This window comes from Limanda limanda, chromosome 16 (genome assembly GCF_963576545.1).
Source record: "Limanda limanda chromosome 16, fLimLim1.1, whole genome shotgun sequence".
In the NCBI taxonomy this organism is placed as follows: Eukaryota; Metazoa; Chordata; class Actinopteri; order Pleuronectiformes; family Pleuronectidae; genus Limanda; species Limanda limanda.
The window spans coordinates 6,302,598-6,320,883 of NC_083651.1; the positions used below are offsets into that span (position 1 = coordinate 6,302,598).

The 18,286-nt window shown below is 44.5% G+C and overlaps 1 long non-coding RNA gene across 1 annotated transcript; it reads right to left on the reverse strand.

Annotated features, from left to right (window-relative positions):
• Positions 1 to 11,125: 11,125 nt before the first annotated feature.
• On the reverse strand, positions 11,126 to 11,764 carry LOC133022106 (uncharacterized). The gene is made up of 3 exons (XR_009682995.1): positions 11,680 to 11,764; positions 11,467 to 11,560; positions 11,126 to 11,375 (listed from the first exon to the last, which is right to left on the reverse strand). It is a non-coding gene; the product is annotated as an uncharacterized LOC133022106 (long non-coding RNA).
• Positions 11,765 to 18,286: the final 6,522 nt, after the last annotated feature.

The following is an 18,286-nucleotide window of genomic DNA, read 5'->3' on the forward strand; positions in this document are numbered from 1 at the left end:
GCATTTCCAATAATCTGCATATTCTTCTCTCTTTTCACATCTTATCGTTAAGTAAAGTCCGGACCATCCACCACTATAATTTAACTCTATGTTCAGTTTTTTGTCAACCAGTTTTTCTTTTATTTCTGTGTAAATAGATTGAAAGCATTTCGTGAAATTCTTTGTATGTGTTCACATACTTGGTCAACGAAGCCGATTCTAATGATTATCTGCAATGAGGTTTTCCAGAGAACAGAACAAAGTTGCTCGAATCAAACGTGTACTGAAGAAACTATAACTATAACTTTATTTCCATTATAAGACATTTCAAATAATATATAATGGTTTGTCTATATGGCAGCGAGGCTCCTTGAGTGACCCGCTCAGCAGCAGCAGCAGCAGCAGCAGCAGCAGCAGTAGCCCTGAAGATTCAGCCTCTCCCACTCAAGGGAACAGCTTGTTTACAAAAGCTCTGCCTCTCTGTGCCTTTGGTGTTGTTACGCTGTGATTCGATTTTTCATTGTTCAAAGAGGTCTATTATTGCCATCGGGGTTTATATCTCATCACAGAAAGACATCAAAGGGAGATAGAGCATTCTTGTGATTTTTTTTATTTTTTTAGAGTGTGCCTTCTGGAGTAAACCAGCTTCATCTCTGGGGTAAGGGGGACTCCTGAAGACCCCCATTCCCCTGATGAGGCAGTTTTATTTTTCATTTCTTTTGTCTATTTGAGTTTTCATTTGAAATTTCTGGGCTGGATCACAGCATGTAAGAGGGAATACAAGTTGTTTTGAAATTAAACTGAAAAGTATTCTGGAATTGAGTGCCATGTGCATATAATGTTAATTAGACTCAAATCACTGTTTTTGGATGTGACATTCATGTGGATGGACAGTGGCCACAGTGAAGAACATGGTGGAAATGAGGGCACTAAACAGCCAAATAGTGAGGATGTACTGTGTGTGATTAGAAAAAGAGGCTGCTGGGTATAAGTACTCACTGTGCATAACTACAATGGCTCAGAGCGTATAGCTCGTCTTTGATCAGCAGTCCCCTCATGATTCTGCATTCAAATTCACTACATGGCTAAAGAAACGTGAACTGGTTTTTTTCTTAGCCTTCCCTCCATTAAGTCTCATGGAAGTCCGTCCAGAAAATATATTTACGTTCATAGCCCAAGATGATCAACCTTAATAATATTGATTAACCAGTGTTTTATATTCTAGCATCACTATCACCAGGTTTCAGCTTCTGGCCAAATATCTTCACAGTAAGTAGCTTGCAAATGAATTATTTGCAGGCGTTCATGGTCTCCAGTGGATCTACCCAATGACATGCTGACCTTTCCCAGTGTCAATCTGGGAATAATGTTTAAGGTTGTGAGTCATAGACTGTATATAAAGATAGACGACATGTCTCCCTTTACTCCAGCTATCTTGATATTAATCCAAAATATCCGTAATATGAACGCTGCCTTCTTATGAGTTAGAATCTGTGCAGTAGCCATCAGGGGATTTACCAATTGCAAGTCAGTCTCAGCTGTCAATCTTTACATTCCCCCTTTTTTAAACAGCATCAAATAACTATTTAAAACCAAATGTATCAGCAACATGAAAAACAGAAGATATCGGTGTGATAAGAAGTATCTTAAATGAGAGAAACCTGAGAAAATGTGACGTGTAGATTGATTTTTTGTTTGGTCCATGTCCCATCTGCTTAGGTGGAGGAGACGTGGTTTAAGACCTATACTGCAGCCAGCCACCAGGGGGAAATCTAGACACTAGGTTTTTTGTTTTGGGGAGCCGTAACATCGTACATCTTTATTTTCAGTCTGTGTTGTGAATGAAATGTCTCAACAACTGTTGCCATTCAATTTGACAAGAACATTAGTTTTACCATTAGGATTTAAGGTTATAATTTGTAGATATTGCTAACGACAGCTCATAAACAGTGGTAAACATGGTACAGAATACAGCAAACATTACTCTTTACCTCCGAGCATCACTGGGACTAACTGCAGCCTCACAGAGCTACTAGCACGACTGTAATCCTGTTTACTGTCACCTGTGTTTCATGTGTCCACTCACAAAGTGTTTACACAAACTTGCACCAGGTTTGGATTTCAGTCCCCAGACCCACAAAGGTTGAAGTCCTGTGATCTAACGCTGCAATGAAACTTGCTCAGCACATTTATAGTCTGTGTTTAATTAAGGTTGCAACCTCTGGGGGCCGTTAAGGGGACTTCAGGCTCTGTTCTGCTCATCACCAGAAATTAGTGCTTGGGTGTTTTTTAAAGACTGGGATATTGCCACACAGTGTTTTATTCCCTGAGTGCAGTGGAAGCAGCAACACCGGGCTCCACCTGTCCTTAATTAGTCTAAATTTTCTTTGTGTACATTAAAATTGGTGCTGACATTCTTCCTTGTTGTGGGCTAAACATCTGAGGGAAGCATTATGCAAACACACCACAGACTGCCAGATCAATACATAAGTAAGAGAGAGGACGGAGGGCTCAGGGAAGAGAGGAGCATTCAAACCCGGATTTAGACCCAGAGTAAAGAAGATAAAATAACAATAATTACGACGCAAGCAATATCAACAATTTTACAGCTTTTTTCTCTTGATCTTTTAACAATTCTTCTTTAAACACGACTGAAATCTTCTGTAGTTTAATCTTTACTTCATCTTGCTAATGTCTAAAAAAATACATTGAATGTAATGAGGATGGAGGATTTGAGCATGTTCTCCTTATGCATCTGTCTGGTTTTCTCTTTCAAGTAACACCACACAAACAGAGACTCTATTAATGTTGGTGCATTAACACCTCCAGCCTTAAACTATTCCCCTTACCTCTTAAATATCAACTAAAGCTAACTCTGGATATTTTGTGTTTTCACACCAATTAAACAACTTTATAATGCTCGACTCCACATGGATACTCTCTTTCAACAGGATCTAACAAGGAGAAACAAATTAGCACTTTCACTCAGGTGAGTGTTAAATGATATCCCTGCAACAGTCTTGTCCCAACACAATCTAACACTACAATGGCACTCAGTAGGGCTCATACCTCCACCGAGGCCCAATTGTTCCCTAATGAAACCACATTTTTCACTTGTGGTGAAAATCTGAAAATACAAGAGGGTAGAACACCAAATGTATCTACATCTTGTTTAAAAGGGGCTTTCTGCAGAAAGGATCAACACAGAGGGGATCTCAGAGTGAAGATAGAGAACAGTCAAATGCAAGGATCTTATCTAGGAGCAGGCTGTTTGTCTGAACCAGATCAGACTGGTTCTGTAGGCCCAGTTTGAGACAGGAATTAAAACAGAGGAATAAATGATTTGCATACATTTCCATTAGGTTCTTGGACAGTCGATAAGTAATAGAAAGGTCATACAGGTTTCAGGTCACAAACACGTCAGGTCATAAAGTCTTAGACAGGTATGCAAAAGTTACTCTTCAACTACAAAATAGGTTTCATCCACACTTAGTTATTTTCCACTACAAACTAGAGCTAGATATTTATTTGTATCTGCACAAAGTTATACACGATCATTGATATAAATCCTTAAAACATGCCTGATATTTTTTTTCAGGATCCATGAATGATTCTCTGAGAAATCAACAAAGATGTTTGAAAATGCCCTATCTCACAATATTAAAGAAAGCGAGAGAAAAAACATCTTGGATCCGGACACTAATCCGGATTCCTGACCCATAATCCATTCTTCCACCAAATGTCATGGTAATCTGGAAATCAAGTATTTTTTGTGTAATCCTGCAAGCAAACAAACAAACACGAACATAACCTCCTTTGCATAAATAAAAATCATTAGTTAATCAGTTTTAAAAACGCATATACTGCATACGGGTGGACACAAACTAGCAACATAAGGTGCCTCAAGACCTAATATTGATCGACTACTAAATTACGATTTAACTACTTTTTGAAATGACAGGAACATTTGCAGGGGGACAGCTGAACAGGACCTGTGCATTGATTGCGGCCTTGACATATAATGTTCATCCTGTAATATTTATGAGGAACACAGCAGGTGCCAATACCCAACAGTACATTGGTTTTGATCAGGGTATATGCATAGATATCAGCCCTTATATCACTTCTCGTATGTCCTTAAGCTGCTGCTGAGCCTGTATTCTGCAGTGTAAGAGAAAGTTTGAATGGGAAACGGTGAAAGCTGCCGAGCAACGACTGGTATTTGCTTAACTGTTGTGGATGGAAAGGTTCATTAAATCAGCTTTTTCTGATCTTGAAATGAAGATGAATTTGTGCTTCATTTGGATGGGAACCATAATCAGTAAAGGAGCCATTTTATGGCCTTCAGGGCCAAGGCTGCACTTTATCTCCTAAACTAGCGGACTGGTAATTAAAGTACAGCGGACAGAATAGTCCTCAGTCACTAAATCACTGTTGAACTTTGTAAGTCACATGGACGTGTTAAATGGGATTTATTCTCAGACTGGACCCCATCAACCCCAACATCAGGTACAGGCGCTTTCCAAAATCTGACATTCAAACCTTCGTCATGCCCTGATTGCCCTGCTGTTTAGAGGTGAAAAAGGAGCCTGACATTAACTTCTTTCGATTTGTTCAGGGACCATGTGTCGCACTTTTAATGTGAACAACTGAGAGCAACACTATGAATGTCTTTCACTGCACCTTCAAGTGTGGCCGATCAGAATGACTCTAAAGACATTTGTTTTCTGACATCGTCCTAAGAACTACTCACAGGAGACTGTGAACTGACCTTCGAAGCCTTTTCACAAGTTCAAACAATACCCTGAGGAGACACAGCAAACTGATATATTCGATTTTATTCTAATTGATCAGTGAATCAATCAGAGCCATGCTTCCCGCAAAATAGCTTTACCGCTTTATCCTTTGAGGATCACGAGGGGGGGCTGTACCCAAGCACTTCAGCAGTCATTGGGCTCAAGGAAGCGAACCTCCTAGATGTTTCAACAGTCCATTACCCTATCAAACTATTAGAGTGAATACCTCCACCAGGAGTCAACTGTCCCATCAATTTCCATCAAGCTGCACCCGATCTTCGATATTAGTTCTTTGAATACACCTGATTTCTTTCGAGAGTCATGAGTAATTCCCTGGGAAATATGGGAAATTTTCCCATCTCGTTATGTTTTAAAAAAAGTGATATGGCAATCCCAGGATCCACATCTTTGTCCGGATCTGTTCCAAAATTAAATGGGTTCTTTCTTGGCCCGTGTCCAAACCTTCCACAAAGTGTCGTGGAAATGTCTTATGTAGATTTTGTGTAATACTGCTGATAAACAAATGAACCAACCAACAAATCAATGGACAGAGGTGAAAACATAACCTCCTTGGCAGAGGTAATTAAAACCTGCGACTGTGGGAAGAAGCCAGTTTACCCAGACCGATCTCAAGCCGGCATGGAGAGAACACTCAAGCTCTGAGCCTTTTTCCCATGAGTCAACCTTGTACCACTGTACCACTCAAAGTCAAAACCTTGTGTCATCTTGTTGACCATGCGCTTGTAAACAGGCAGTTCATACATAAAAATCTATAAGCAAATAAAAGACGAGTGTTAAAAGAAGTGATGAATGACAATGAAATGGTCATAAAACCTGTAGATAAGGAAGGAAGCTATTTGCATCAAGACACAGTCAAACATAAAGCAGAAATTCTCATTCGGTTATCTGATCCAAAAATTCCACTCTCTTCAAATCCTACCGACTCCTCACAACAGATAACATTTTCTTATCTTCTATTATAAGACCAAACAAAAAGGATGGATCTCAAATTCAGAATTCATTTTATGTATTGCCAACATCAATTACACAGATTTCCTTTTTTTGAATACCCTTCAAGAAGTACATAAATCTTTAACAAATCCTCCTGGCCATCTTGCAAATGTGGAGGGAATGCATTATGAATGTGTTGGCTGTCATGTCAAGCCTATTTTAAAAAAGTCTTAAGTAAAAGTTCCTCTATGGCCATCATCCCTTTATCAATCTTATCATTGACCTTTCTAATACAGGTAGAATACACATCTGCCTAATAACATTTTCTGGCTTTGAAAGGGCTGCAGCGATGTTTTGAATAATTTTTTGTCATTGCTGTAGTTAAGGCTTTGATCAGCGCCCTCGGTCACAATGGGACATAGTGGTCAAAGAGTACTTTTTTTTTACACCAAAAAATGATGGCCATTTAATTAGAGATACAATAATCTTCCATTGTCTTCAAGCTCTCATTCTGTTCTCCTCAGGAGAGCTCTTCCAATAAGTCAGCTTTAAATGTTAAGAAGGCTCTGTTACAGAAGATTTTCTTCAAAGAAAAGATGCCGCAAATATCAAATTGAGACTTGCAGCGTGTTTATCCTTCCAGCTGGATCGATTAGACTTTAAATTAAACTTTGAACAAGTCCTTCGGACTCCGAGGACCAGAAATAAAGTTCTTAATTACTTGCTTAACTACTTTCTCTCCTTAATCACAGGCCAATAAAGTGGGTACAAGTTTTTGCCAACGCTACATAGCCAACATTAGGTTATTTACTGGCTTGGCTTCAGCTATTGTTGTATTTACAAGACAATACTTTAGAACAGGGGTGTCAAACATACGGCCCGCCAGGGGGTCCAGCTCTGTCCGCCGGATGCAAGGCATGCTCTAATTTTTAAAAAAAAAATGAAGAAAAAAAAAAAATGAAATTTGAAATAAAAAAAAAAAAAAAGAAGAAAGTAAAACCGCCATCTCACTCTATGCCAGTGATTCTCAAACTGGGTCGGCGCAGAGGCATAACAAGTGGGGCCCAAGTGGGTGTATTTTAGGTTTGAAAACTCTGGCAGCTGACAGTAGGAGACCCAACAAATTAAGAAAACACTTCGAAACATTACACCCCAGTCACATGGCTGTGTTCTTTTTGGTTGAGCCTTATCATCGTTGTAACAAAGTGATTATAATTTAATTGATTTTTTCTCTATTTTTGTAAAAGTACAGACTGATGGAGGAATTTAGTGATAAATGTCACCAAAAGTACTTCAATTAAGTTGAATTTAAGCAAAGTTGAAACAGATTAACAGAAATAAATGTTGCAGGTTTTATATCTGTTTCCTACCATTATTGTTGTGGAAATCATTGTTAATAATTATTGACATTGACATTGTATTGACAAATAATAAACATTGACGTGATCAGACATCTCTTCACATATATTATTATCATTATTAAAAGGTGATCTTTGCAACTTTGTTATTCAGGAAGTTTGTATCAAACAAGTAGCCCTTCGTACTACTCAGTACCTTTGAAGTAGCTCTCAAAAAGGTTGGTGACCCCTGCCCTACGGGCTACGCAAAGTGGTTCAGGTACCAATGGTGTGCACGGAGCAGGCTGGAATCCCGCCGCAGCTGGCGGGCGCTGGTCCTTACCTTCACCTTCAATGCGAGCGTCAGACTCCTAGGTCGGTGTTCCAAGACGGGTCGGACCCCTCCGTTATGTTGATTTCATGTTGGTATCCCCCCCTCATACCCCCCAGTATGTGGCCCCATAACTAAGATGAGTTTGACCCCCCTGCTTTAGAATATGCCCCCTGGGTAACGTGCTATGTCTTTGCTCTGTCCTGTTGCATCTATGCTACAGAGACCTGCTATTTTAAAGCACCAGGATATGCTAGAGCTAAATGTTTAGCATGCTATCTTCATGTTGCACTGGTTGCAGATTGGACGCTACAATAACTCATTATTGTAAAGCACTATTATGAGATGAGACAGGTAACTGGTTTGCATGCTAACTTCATGTTGCACTGACTGCTGACTGAATGCTACATGGATTCAAGGGTAAAACGCTATTATGAGACGGGTCATGCTCAGGCTAAATGGTAAGCATGCTAACTTCATATTGCACTGAATGCTACATCACTTCTGCAAAATACTGATTCGAGACAGGACAGGCTGGTGATAACTTTATTGCACTGATTGCAGTGTGGATGCAACAGTGACTCACTATTGCAAAGTGCTGTTACAGGATGGGACAAGCCAGGGCTAACTATTTAGCATGCTAACCTCAGCAAATGTGACAGAAGGTATAGAGTTAACATTGTTATTGGTTTCCACTGCTGAAAACATCTGTTGGTGATAAAGGAATGAAGTTTGACGCTGACCAGGAGAAAAACCTTACACATGTCATATAGGGTTTCCAACCGTCATTTGAAAAGCGGAAACGTCCCATATTTAGAAACAAAATCACCCGTCCCATATTGAGCTGAAAAGGGACGCACTTTGTCCCGTATTACTGTGAGATTTAAAAAATGGTCAGTAAAATGCCAATGGAAAATGAATAACAGGGCGCTTTATTTGAAAATTTACGGTAAACTTGTTCCCAGGCAATGTCCTGCTCTGGGATCAATGAGATGACAGCATATTCACACACGAGTAGCCTACGATGATACAGAATACGCTCATCCCATTGGTCGAGGAGGTACTGTTGCTCGCGGAGAAGACAGCGGTAGATAAGTAAGTATAAGGAGAAGATAGTGGAAGACAACAAAGCAGCATGGGTGACAGTGACACAGACGCCGACACTGCTTTACGGGGCGGTACAGCTTCGAGCAGCAATACGACTCGGAGCCTACTCCTCCGAGAAAAAAGCAGAAAAGGATGCAAAAATACCGGGAGGAATGGGAAAAAGCAAACACCTGGGTGGAAAATGTGCGCGAAAATATCTATAAAGCGCACTGCACGGTGTGCCCGGCGCACTTTTTCTGTAGCCCATGGTGGGCTGACTGACCTTAAACAACATGCTTCCAGTGGTGTGCACATGCAAAGCATAAGAGACAACAAAACTAGGGGAGCTGTTGAGTTCATGGGTTGTTTTACTACAACTGCAGCCTACAGTCATGGCCTTTGAGGCACAAATATGTTTACAATTTTTCTACAGACGTTCTGTTTGCACTTTTGTTATTGCACTAAAAACATGCACTATTTCAGGATGGATTGTTTTATATTAATGTATACAGTTTTAAGTTAAGCAAGACAGGTTTCTGTTTAAGAAAGATTCAACATTAGACCCAAAGCTCACCTTCAACTCTCATCTGTGTTCCCCTTGTTATCATTGAAATTAAGTGGAGGTTTGAGCTCTTCTGAGTGCCATTCCAGTTTGTTTGTCATTTGGTTGGTTTATTTGTGAGCAGAATTACGCAAAAACTGCTGAACCGATTTGCATCAAACTCATTGCAGGGACAGGGCCTGAGAAGAGATTTAGGTGCAGATGCAGATTAAGGGCTGAATGCAGGAATTATACTTTCAATTTGTTTAACTGTCAAACATCCAACCATTTCCCTTTTCCTTTAACATTTAATATGAGAAGTAAACAATTCCATTGAATTGATTAGCCTTCGGCGGATGTATGCGACCTACTGATTGCTGTCTAGTTTGTAAATGACTTTAGAAACTGACACATCATTTAGTTGATGCAAAACTTCTCTGAAAATAGCCCCAACATGTCTCCTGTCCCAACATGTCTCACTCACCTCTCCAGGGCATTTGTTCACAACGCAGCATGGAACAAATTATTCATTCACTCATCACATTTGCCTCCACACATGTGACACACGTAGGATGTTGCCCATGTGGCTTGTGTAACATGAGTAGAAAGGATCAGAAAACAAAAACAGTGCATCAGCAGCGAACATAACAATGCCATTAAGGCTTAATGACCATGACTTTCCTGTCACGGCACACTACAGAGATGTGAGGCATGACATTTCCTCTCGAAATTTCACGGCATTGGAAAAGTTTCTCTTCCACCTCGGGGAGGGGACCTTGACCTACTCCAGAGAAGACAAAGTATTTTGGATACATAAATTACAACCACCGAAACCACATGGAACCTAATGAGGACTTGCCTGTTCGCTTGATGTTAAGATTAATGGGCGGCCAACATGAGCTCCTCATGATTTGTTTGTTCCCCTTCTTTGTGATGTTGTGATTAGTGAGGCCCTGTTCAGTAGTTATGGATCTTAGGCTGCGTGTGGTTACACTCTCCGCACATATTCCAGTAAGTTATCAGTTATTGTGAGCTTTATTATATGATTTTTGTGAGCTCTAAACATTTGCTGTCTTTTGAAAATAATTTGTTTTTTCATATTGCAGATATTTGGTTGCATATATCCGTTGTGGACATTGAGTGGACATTGAATTAATAAGTAGTGTTGTTTCTGCCTTTTGAGGCTCACTAATGATAATTATAAACTACATTATAGGGTCTGACTTGTAAACATGAAATATAATAACATGAATCTGTGTTAGCCGAAGCTCTGTGTGTGCTTACTGTGGTGAGCGCTGTGTTTTAATGAGCTCATTGACCTTCATTTGTATTCACACTGCAGGCACAGCTGGTCTCCTCTGATTGGTGGCATTTTTCTCAGGTCAGAGCCTATTATCAATATGGATGTGCTGTTTTGATTTTCGGTTGATGAAGGTCTTATGATAGAGACATTATGAATACAGTGAGTACATGTGATGGACAGTGTGATTTCTTAGGCAGAGCACTATCCTTAACATTTGCAATGCTAAATAATTGTCACTAGACGAAAAGCAGTATTATTGTCACAGTGAACCTCTACGGACAGGCCTAGTCCCCTGCTGTAACCAACTGTTTCCATGATGTTACCTCGGCGTTCGCCAGTGAAGACAAGGTGGGTCTATCGGCGTTTGCGGACCTTAAGGGGGATTTGGAGAACAAAGGAGAGAGCCGCGGGGGGGCTCGCTGAGCCTCGCGGACCGATCGCGACGTGTGATCTAATTAGCATATGAATCGGAGTCCAGCCGCTGGCTAGAACCTCTCTCTACTCACCATTGGAGGAAACCACAGACCCTTGAAACTAATGTCACTCGTGATTGGTTGGTAGAAGTGTTGCTATTGGTCACCTTATGGGTCATTGCAGTGCACACGTGGGGTCACAGCATTCCGCACGAGGGGTAAGCCCCTCCCACACAATATTTATAATAAAAATGTATATATTAATATTTATTATTATTTATAAGTAAGCCTTTACCAAAAGCACTGCAGTTAATTAAAACTAAACATTCATGTGATGCTTGATGTTATAGGTGAACATATTGTACAGGGAACAAATGTGAACAAGGTATATGTGGAGTGAAAGCTTTATTTACATACAGCAAAAATATTGTACAAAAACTCAGATGAGGCTTGAAATGTTTCTCTGCAGCCTCTGGGTCATGACTTCTTTGTGGGACTCTTCTCCAGTGTGTAGACGTCTGTGGTGTGTAGCTGTGAGATCAGTGTAGCTTCCAGTCTTATATGAAGTGTGGGACACAGGTCGGTGCACTCCTGGCTGTGGAAGGATGGATCCATGTCATCTGTCCCGCTTCAATCAGCTGTAAACACATTCAGTAAAATTAGCACAGTTCAATGACAACATACACCTTTACATGTAACTGGAAAATTATTTAATGAATAAAACCTTACCCTCTTTCTTCTCCGACAACTCCTCAATGCTGATGTAAGGTCTGGTCGGATCATACTGGCTCATAGTGTGTCTTTGTACGTCATGGACAGGCAGCTGGAAAACAACACATGTAACATGACTTTATTATTAATAAACGGAAATAGCCGCGCTGCATCACCGTTGGAAGATCCACAGCAAAAAAACACCAAAACAATTCATAAACAGTTACTTACATTCAATGGCTTAATTTTCTGCACTTTAAATCCAGACTTTCAGCGTCTCAGCCTAACGCCTCTTTGTTTGTGTGTGTGTGTGTGTGTGTGGGGGGGGGGGGGCTGAGGCTGTGAAAACATACAGAAAAAAGTCACGTTGATGAAAAAACTTAACGAGAACAAACTGTTACATCTAAGTAATTCATACATATTTACACATGCACTAGATCTGCTCCAGCACTCGATGCTGTATTCGTATTTTAGCAACTTTCTCGCTATCCCAAAGTGGCGGACATGCTTTCAGATGTACCAGTTAGCTTAGTGGTTAGCATGGCGTCTCTAGCTCACCGTAACTCAGGGACTGTGCATCCGTCTTCTCCGCCTCGACTCGTCCACACCGGCCCCGCGGCTCTGCCTCCACACGCACTCATCTTCTCCTCCAGGGAACAGCGTCGTGTCGACTTCAGCAAGATCTATTTCGACCTCCCTCAGACCGTCACCACGGTCTTAACACGAATGATGTCCTCATCTCCCTATCCTCGAGACCAAATATCAACAATGTCACTTGAGTGACCTTAAGGGGGCTGGGCTCACCGCCCATAAAGCTCCCCGGTGAGCGCGGCCGCCTCCTCTTTTCTTCACTCGCCTCATCCGAGACCGACAGGTAAGTAAGATATTTTGGGACTCCACTTTTATCAATCCGACACTTTTGTGCAGGCGCCTTGTGTCCCTGAGGATTGTTTGTGGTTTTCCCCTTCTCTAAAAGTGAGGCAGAGGGCTACACTGCATGTGTTAAGCTCTGCTCTTTGTTTCAGGCAGCTTAATTAGCTGCACCTGGCACTAACTACTCATGTTCACAGCTTTGGGTAAGTATTGTTTATCTCGTGCTGTTTGTGTCCATACAGAGTTTGTTCTCTTACAGGAGTGAGTAGAAAAGTTGGGAAGCTTAATCAATAAATAATCTATCCCTTAAAACTGATTTGGATCGGGGGTGCCCCCCCCCCCTCCTCACCCGGTAACTCGCTGTCCGCAGGGAGTGGGGTTTCTCCAACTCCCCCTCGTGCGTTCGCGCACAGTGAGTGGAGGTGAGTTAAAGCCAACCTTTTCACGTTTATTTGCCTTTCAAAAATGAATAAATAAACCGTGTTTGAGGCCAGGTAGTGTCCCCTTTTCACCTCTGTGCGCAGCAGGTGGGATTGTTTGCCTGTGTTCCCTGTATAAAATACAGTTGGTTATTGGTTATCACCCTTTGTAGGTGCTATTTTGTTTCCCTTAAAGCCCTGTTCGCAGTGGCTGGGATGTTGTTCTCTCTCCACCCCCCCACCCCCCTTGAAAAAGGCACCCCGTAACTCGCTGTCCGCAGGGAGTGGGGTTTCTCCAACTCCCCCTCGTGCGTTCGCGCACAATGAGTGGAGGTGAGTTAAAGCCAACCTTTTCACGTTTATTTGCCTTTCAAAAATGAATAAATAAACCGTGTTTGAGGCCAGGTAGTGTCCCCTTTTCGCCTCTGTGCGCAGCAGGTGGGATTGTTTGCCTGTGTTCCCTGTATAAAATACAGTTGGTTATTGGTTATCACCCTTTGTAGGTGCTATTTTGTTTCCCTTAAAGCCCTGTTCGCAGTGGCTGGGATGTTGTTCTCTCTCCACCCCCCCACCCCCCTTGTTTTCTGCCATTGCAGGCATACAGTGGGCATTTTCAGGTGAATTAGTTATTTCACCCCTTCCTTCGTTTTATGTGATATTGGCCAGCTGTGATTAGCCTGTTTATAAGATCCCCTTTACCAGCTATCCGTAGCTGCTGGGCGCTATTGTTTATATATTTATTCTTAAATCACAAAAGTAACACAGAAATGTCCTCACATTTGTGCCATTATTGCCGGGGTATCATGGATCCCCGAGATGGCCACCGTGAATGCCCGACTTGTTTGGGCATGGCACATTTAATGGATGATATTGAGAACCCCTGTGTGGCAGCAGTGGAACTGCCTGTGGAGGAGCGTGTTAAAAGAGCCAGATGGGTGGAGCAGTCTGTTCGTGCTGGGGCCGTGCAGCCTCTACCAGCCAAACTAAATGAAAGGGGACACACCTCAAGGAAAGCCCCCCGAAAACGTGGGCATGAGCACACCCCTGTTCGCAGGCGGGACTCAAGCGAGACACAGGCTCCAAAACCTTCACAGAACCCAGCTGGTCAGCATGATGACACTCAGCTGCAAATCCTAGCGGCCATACGTAGTCTGTCAGACAGGTTGGGTAGAGTTGAGGCCCAGTACCCGGCCACAACAGCTAGGGCATCGAGGCATGGGCACTCCTCCCCGGACAGGTTACCCTCCTATCAGGAGGAGAATGTGGTTCACCCTGACATTCTCTCTCTCTATGCTCAAAATTCCCTTTTTGAAAGTGATGGGCAGTCTGAGGGTGCTGCTGGGCTAAAACAGCCTAAATCCACACAATGTGAGGGGGCGTCCAACCTCAGCAACATGGGTGAAAGTGAGCCTTCACCCATGGACGTCATCTCAAGGGTTTCAAGTGCGGCAAAAATTGTGGGGCTCAATGTTCCAACTGAGGCTCCTGCTCCAATGGATGGGATTTGGGCCGGCATCACTCAGACCCAGCAATCAGTTACTGTACCTGTGGCTGGTGACTATTTGCACATGCTCAGGAAAGCATGGAACATCCCAAGTGGGGCACCTCAGTTCAATGCAGGTTGCCGGAGACTGACTAAGAATCAGTATGCTCCTGAAACAGGTATGGGGGATATGCCTCCAGTTGAGCGGGAGATGGCAGCCTTAACATCTCTGGGTCCAGAGCGGGTAACCACCAATCCACGCTGTCCCCTGAAAGAGTGTGATAAGTCAGACCGACTGGTGTCTCGGACTTATAATGCAGCCACACGAGCAGCCCGCTCGGGCAATGCACTCGCCATTTTATTGGCAGCTCTTAGGAGAACAGCCAACCCAGAGGACCAGGACACCATGAGCCTGATAGACTCTGCCCTGGTCACTCATTCCCAGTTAACAAGGGACATTGGTGCAGCTATGTCATCTGCCATGGTAGCTCGGAGGCAGATCTGGTTGGCACAGACAACTCTTCCCGAGAATATCAGGAAAGAACTGACCAATATGCCAGTCGTGCCGGCACATGTTTTTCATCCTGACTCCCAGGGTGTGTTAGATAAGGCTGAACAGTCTCGGCGTACCAGAGAGTCAGTACAGCGCACTTTCAGAGGGGCTGCGTCTACCAGGTATAAACTTAGGGGCTCCCAGCCTCCCCACCGATCATCATCCTGGGCCCGTAAGGAGCCATGGGTGAATGACAGGCGACAGGCTACAGGATTCACAGCCTCTGGTGACTCCAAACAGCCTTCACAAAGTCGACGTGGGTTCTATCCCCGTTTTTCGACTAGAGGTGCTCCCCAGAGGAGGCGCCCCCCCAGAGGTCAAGGACCTCGGGGCGGTACAGCCTAGGGGTGGGGGGACACCCGCCGAACTTCATTCTCGGCTATGCCTGGACAGCTGGGAAGAAACTGTGTCAGACCCATGGGTGCTTGCTACAGCATCAAAGGGGTACAGAATTCAGTTTCGGCGGCGGCCCCCCCCTTACTCCAGGATCCGCATGACGATTGTCACGGACCCAGTCCAGGCTCAAATCCTGGCACAGGAAATTTTAACCCTTCTGCAGAAGGATGCAATTATGAAAGTAGATCCAGACGAACAGCTCACTGGCTTCTACTCCACGTATTTCCTCGTGCCGAAAAAAGATGGCGGAATACGTCCCATCTTGGACCTAAGGCGATTAAACGCCTTCATAAAGGTACTTCCTTTCAAGATGCTGACCACGGGTCAGATCTTAGAATCTATCGAAAGAGGAGAGTGGTTCACCTCGATAGACCTGGAAGACGCGTACTTCCATGTGCCCATCTGTCCAAACCACAGACCTTTTCTTCGGTTTGCATTCCAGGGGCAAGCCTATCAGTTCAAGGTCCTGCCATTTGGCCTTTCCCTCTCACCAAGGGTGTTCACCAGAGTGGTTGGGGCGGCCTTGTCTCCTCTCCAGTTGTCAGGAGTAAAAATCCTTCCCTACCTGGACGACTGGCTGATTTGTGCTCCATCTCTTGGCCAAGTTGTAGAGGATACCCAAAGGGTGTTGTCGCATGTACGGTCCTTGGGTTTCAAGGTAAATGTGACGAAAAGCAACCTCGAGCCAAGGCAGCAGGTGATTTTTCTGGGACTTTGCTTGAATTCCCTTACAATGTCTGCATCCCTCACATCTCAGAGGGTGGGGAAGATTCTAGTCTTCCGGAAACGATTCCGTCTCGGCAGGCAGCTACAATTTATCAGCTTTCAGAGGATGCTGGGGATGATTTCAGCCGCAGCAGCTGTTGTTCCTCTGGGCCTCCTCAGGGCCAGGCCAATTCAGAGGTGGCTGAATGCCTTCAAGCTCAACCCGAAGCTGGACAGACACGTGAAACTTCGTGTGACACGCACATGTCTCCAAGCCTTACGCCCATGGGCAGACCGGGTGCTCTTGCTCCAAGGAGTCCCCCTTGGGAACATTCCCTCGAGGAGGACAGTGGTGACGACAGATGCTTCCCTCACAGGTTGGGGAGCAGTCTGGGAAGGCAGAATGGTGCGTGGCCCGTGGATACCCCCTTGGGGTGGCGAACACATCAATGTTCTGGAGTTGAGAGCGGTTCACCTTGCTCTGAAGGCTCTCCTTTCCTCCATCCAGGGCAGGCATGTCTTGATAAGGACAGACAGCACTTCAACTGTGTATCATATAAATCACCAGGGAGGCACAAGGTCCCTGCGTTGCCTCCAGGTGGCACAGAAACTTCTGTTTTGGGCTTTTCAGCATCTGGCTTCACTCAAAGCAATCTTTATCCCAGGGATTGTAAATCGAGCAGCAGACCTCTTGTCCAGGACTGGTCCTCTCCCAGGAGAATGGAGACTTCATCCAGAGGTTGTATCCCTCCTATGGAGCCGGTTTGGCACGGCTCAGGCCGATCTATTCGCATCAGCAGAGACAACCCACTGCAGGATGTGGTTCTCTCTGGAAAACCAGGGAGGTCCCCTAGGCCTAGATGCACTATCTCAAGAATGGCCGGAAGGGTTGTTGTACGCTTTTCCTCCATTCCCTCTGATTCCCCAGGTACTCAACCGGGTTGCCTCGGGCCACTACGAGGTGCTGTTAATAGCCCCCAGGTGGCCAGGGAGGCATTGGTTCCCAACGCTCCTTCGCCTGGTTCACGGTCAACCATGGGCCCTGCCAGTCAGGGCAGACCTCCTCTCACAGGCAGAAGCTCAGATATGGCACCCCAGATCAGACATCCTGCAGCTTTGGGCTTGGCCCCTTCTCAGTACCTCTCTCAAAGGTTAGATGAGGCTGTCCTGAGGACCATAGACAATGCCCGGGCTCCCTCCACTCGGGCTAACTATGGCCATAAATGGAGTGTGTTTTCTACATGGTGCCGCAACAGACAGGAAAATCCAGCCGCTTGTCCTATTGAGCTGATTCTCCGTTTCCTTCAGTCACTTTTGGACTCTAACAGGGCACCTAGCACCATTAAGGTATACACTGCCGCAATCTCTTTCTTCCATGAGACAGTGGGAGATGTTACAGTTGGTAGACACCCTCTAGTGTCTCAGTTCATTAAGGGAGCACACCGCCTGCGACCAAGCAGGGCTCCCAGGGCTCCATCGTGGCAACTCCCCTTGGTATTACGGTCCCTGATGCAGTCTCCCTTTGAACCCATAGGGCAATCCAGCCTTAAGTCTCTATCTTACAAAACAGCTTTCCTCCTGGCTATATGCTCTGCCAAAAGGGTGAGTGAATTGCATGCTCTGTCAATAAGTGACGATTGTCTAAGATGGAGGGCAGGTGACTCAGGTGTGTCTCTGTGGCCAAACCCCTCGTTTTTGCCTAAGGTCATAAACCATCAGACGGTAAATCAGGTGATCGAGATCAGCACTTTTCAACCTGATCCGGCTCTACTACAGGAAGAAGCCGGCCTGCCTATGTTGTGCCCAGTAAGGGCACTGAAGGCTTATATTGCACGCACAAAGTCTCTGAGGGGCTCATACTCTCAGTTATTTGTCTGTTTTGGGGGTAAGAAAGTCGGCCACCCTGTGTCTAAACAGTGTTTGTCCCATTGGATCGTTAATACTATCGCTGAGGCCTATTCTGGACAGAACATACCAGTCCCAGATTCCTTGGTAGCTCATTCCACCAGGGGTATGGCCACTTCCTGGGCTGCTTTAAAGGGGGTCCCTCTTTCAGAAATATGTGCAGCAGCAACATGGAGTGCTCCCTGCACATTCTCTAGATTCTACAGGGTCAATGTGGCTTCCCCCACACCAATGGCTTCCGCAGTGCTGCTCTCAGCTGCTGGGCGAGGATGTGAGGCGGTAGAGTCCTCCGTTCTTCGCGACCCTGATGATACTAGTCATCCGTGTTAAGACCGTGGTGACGGTCTGAGGGAGGTCGAAATAGATCGTAAGTTATGACCATAACTATGGATCTATGAGACCGACCGATGACCGTCACCCTCTTTTGTCACTCAGAACGGGCTGAGGCGTTCAGACAAGGAGGAGGCGGCCGCGCTCACCGGGGAGCTTTATGGGCGGTGAGCC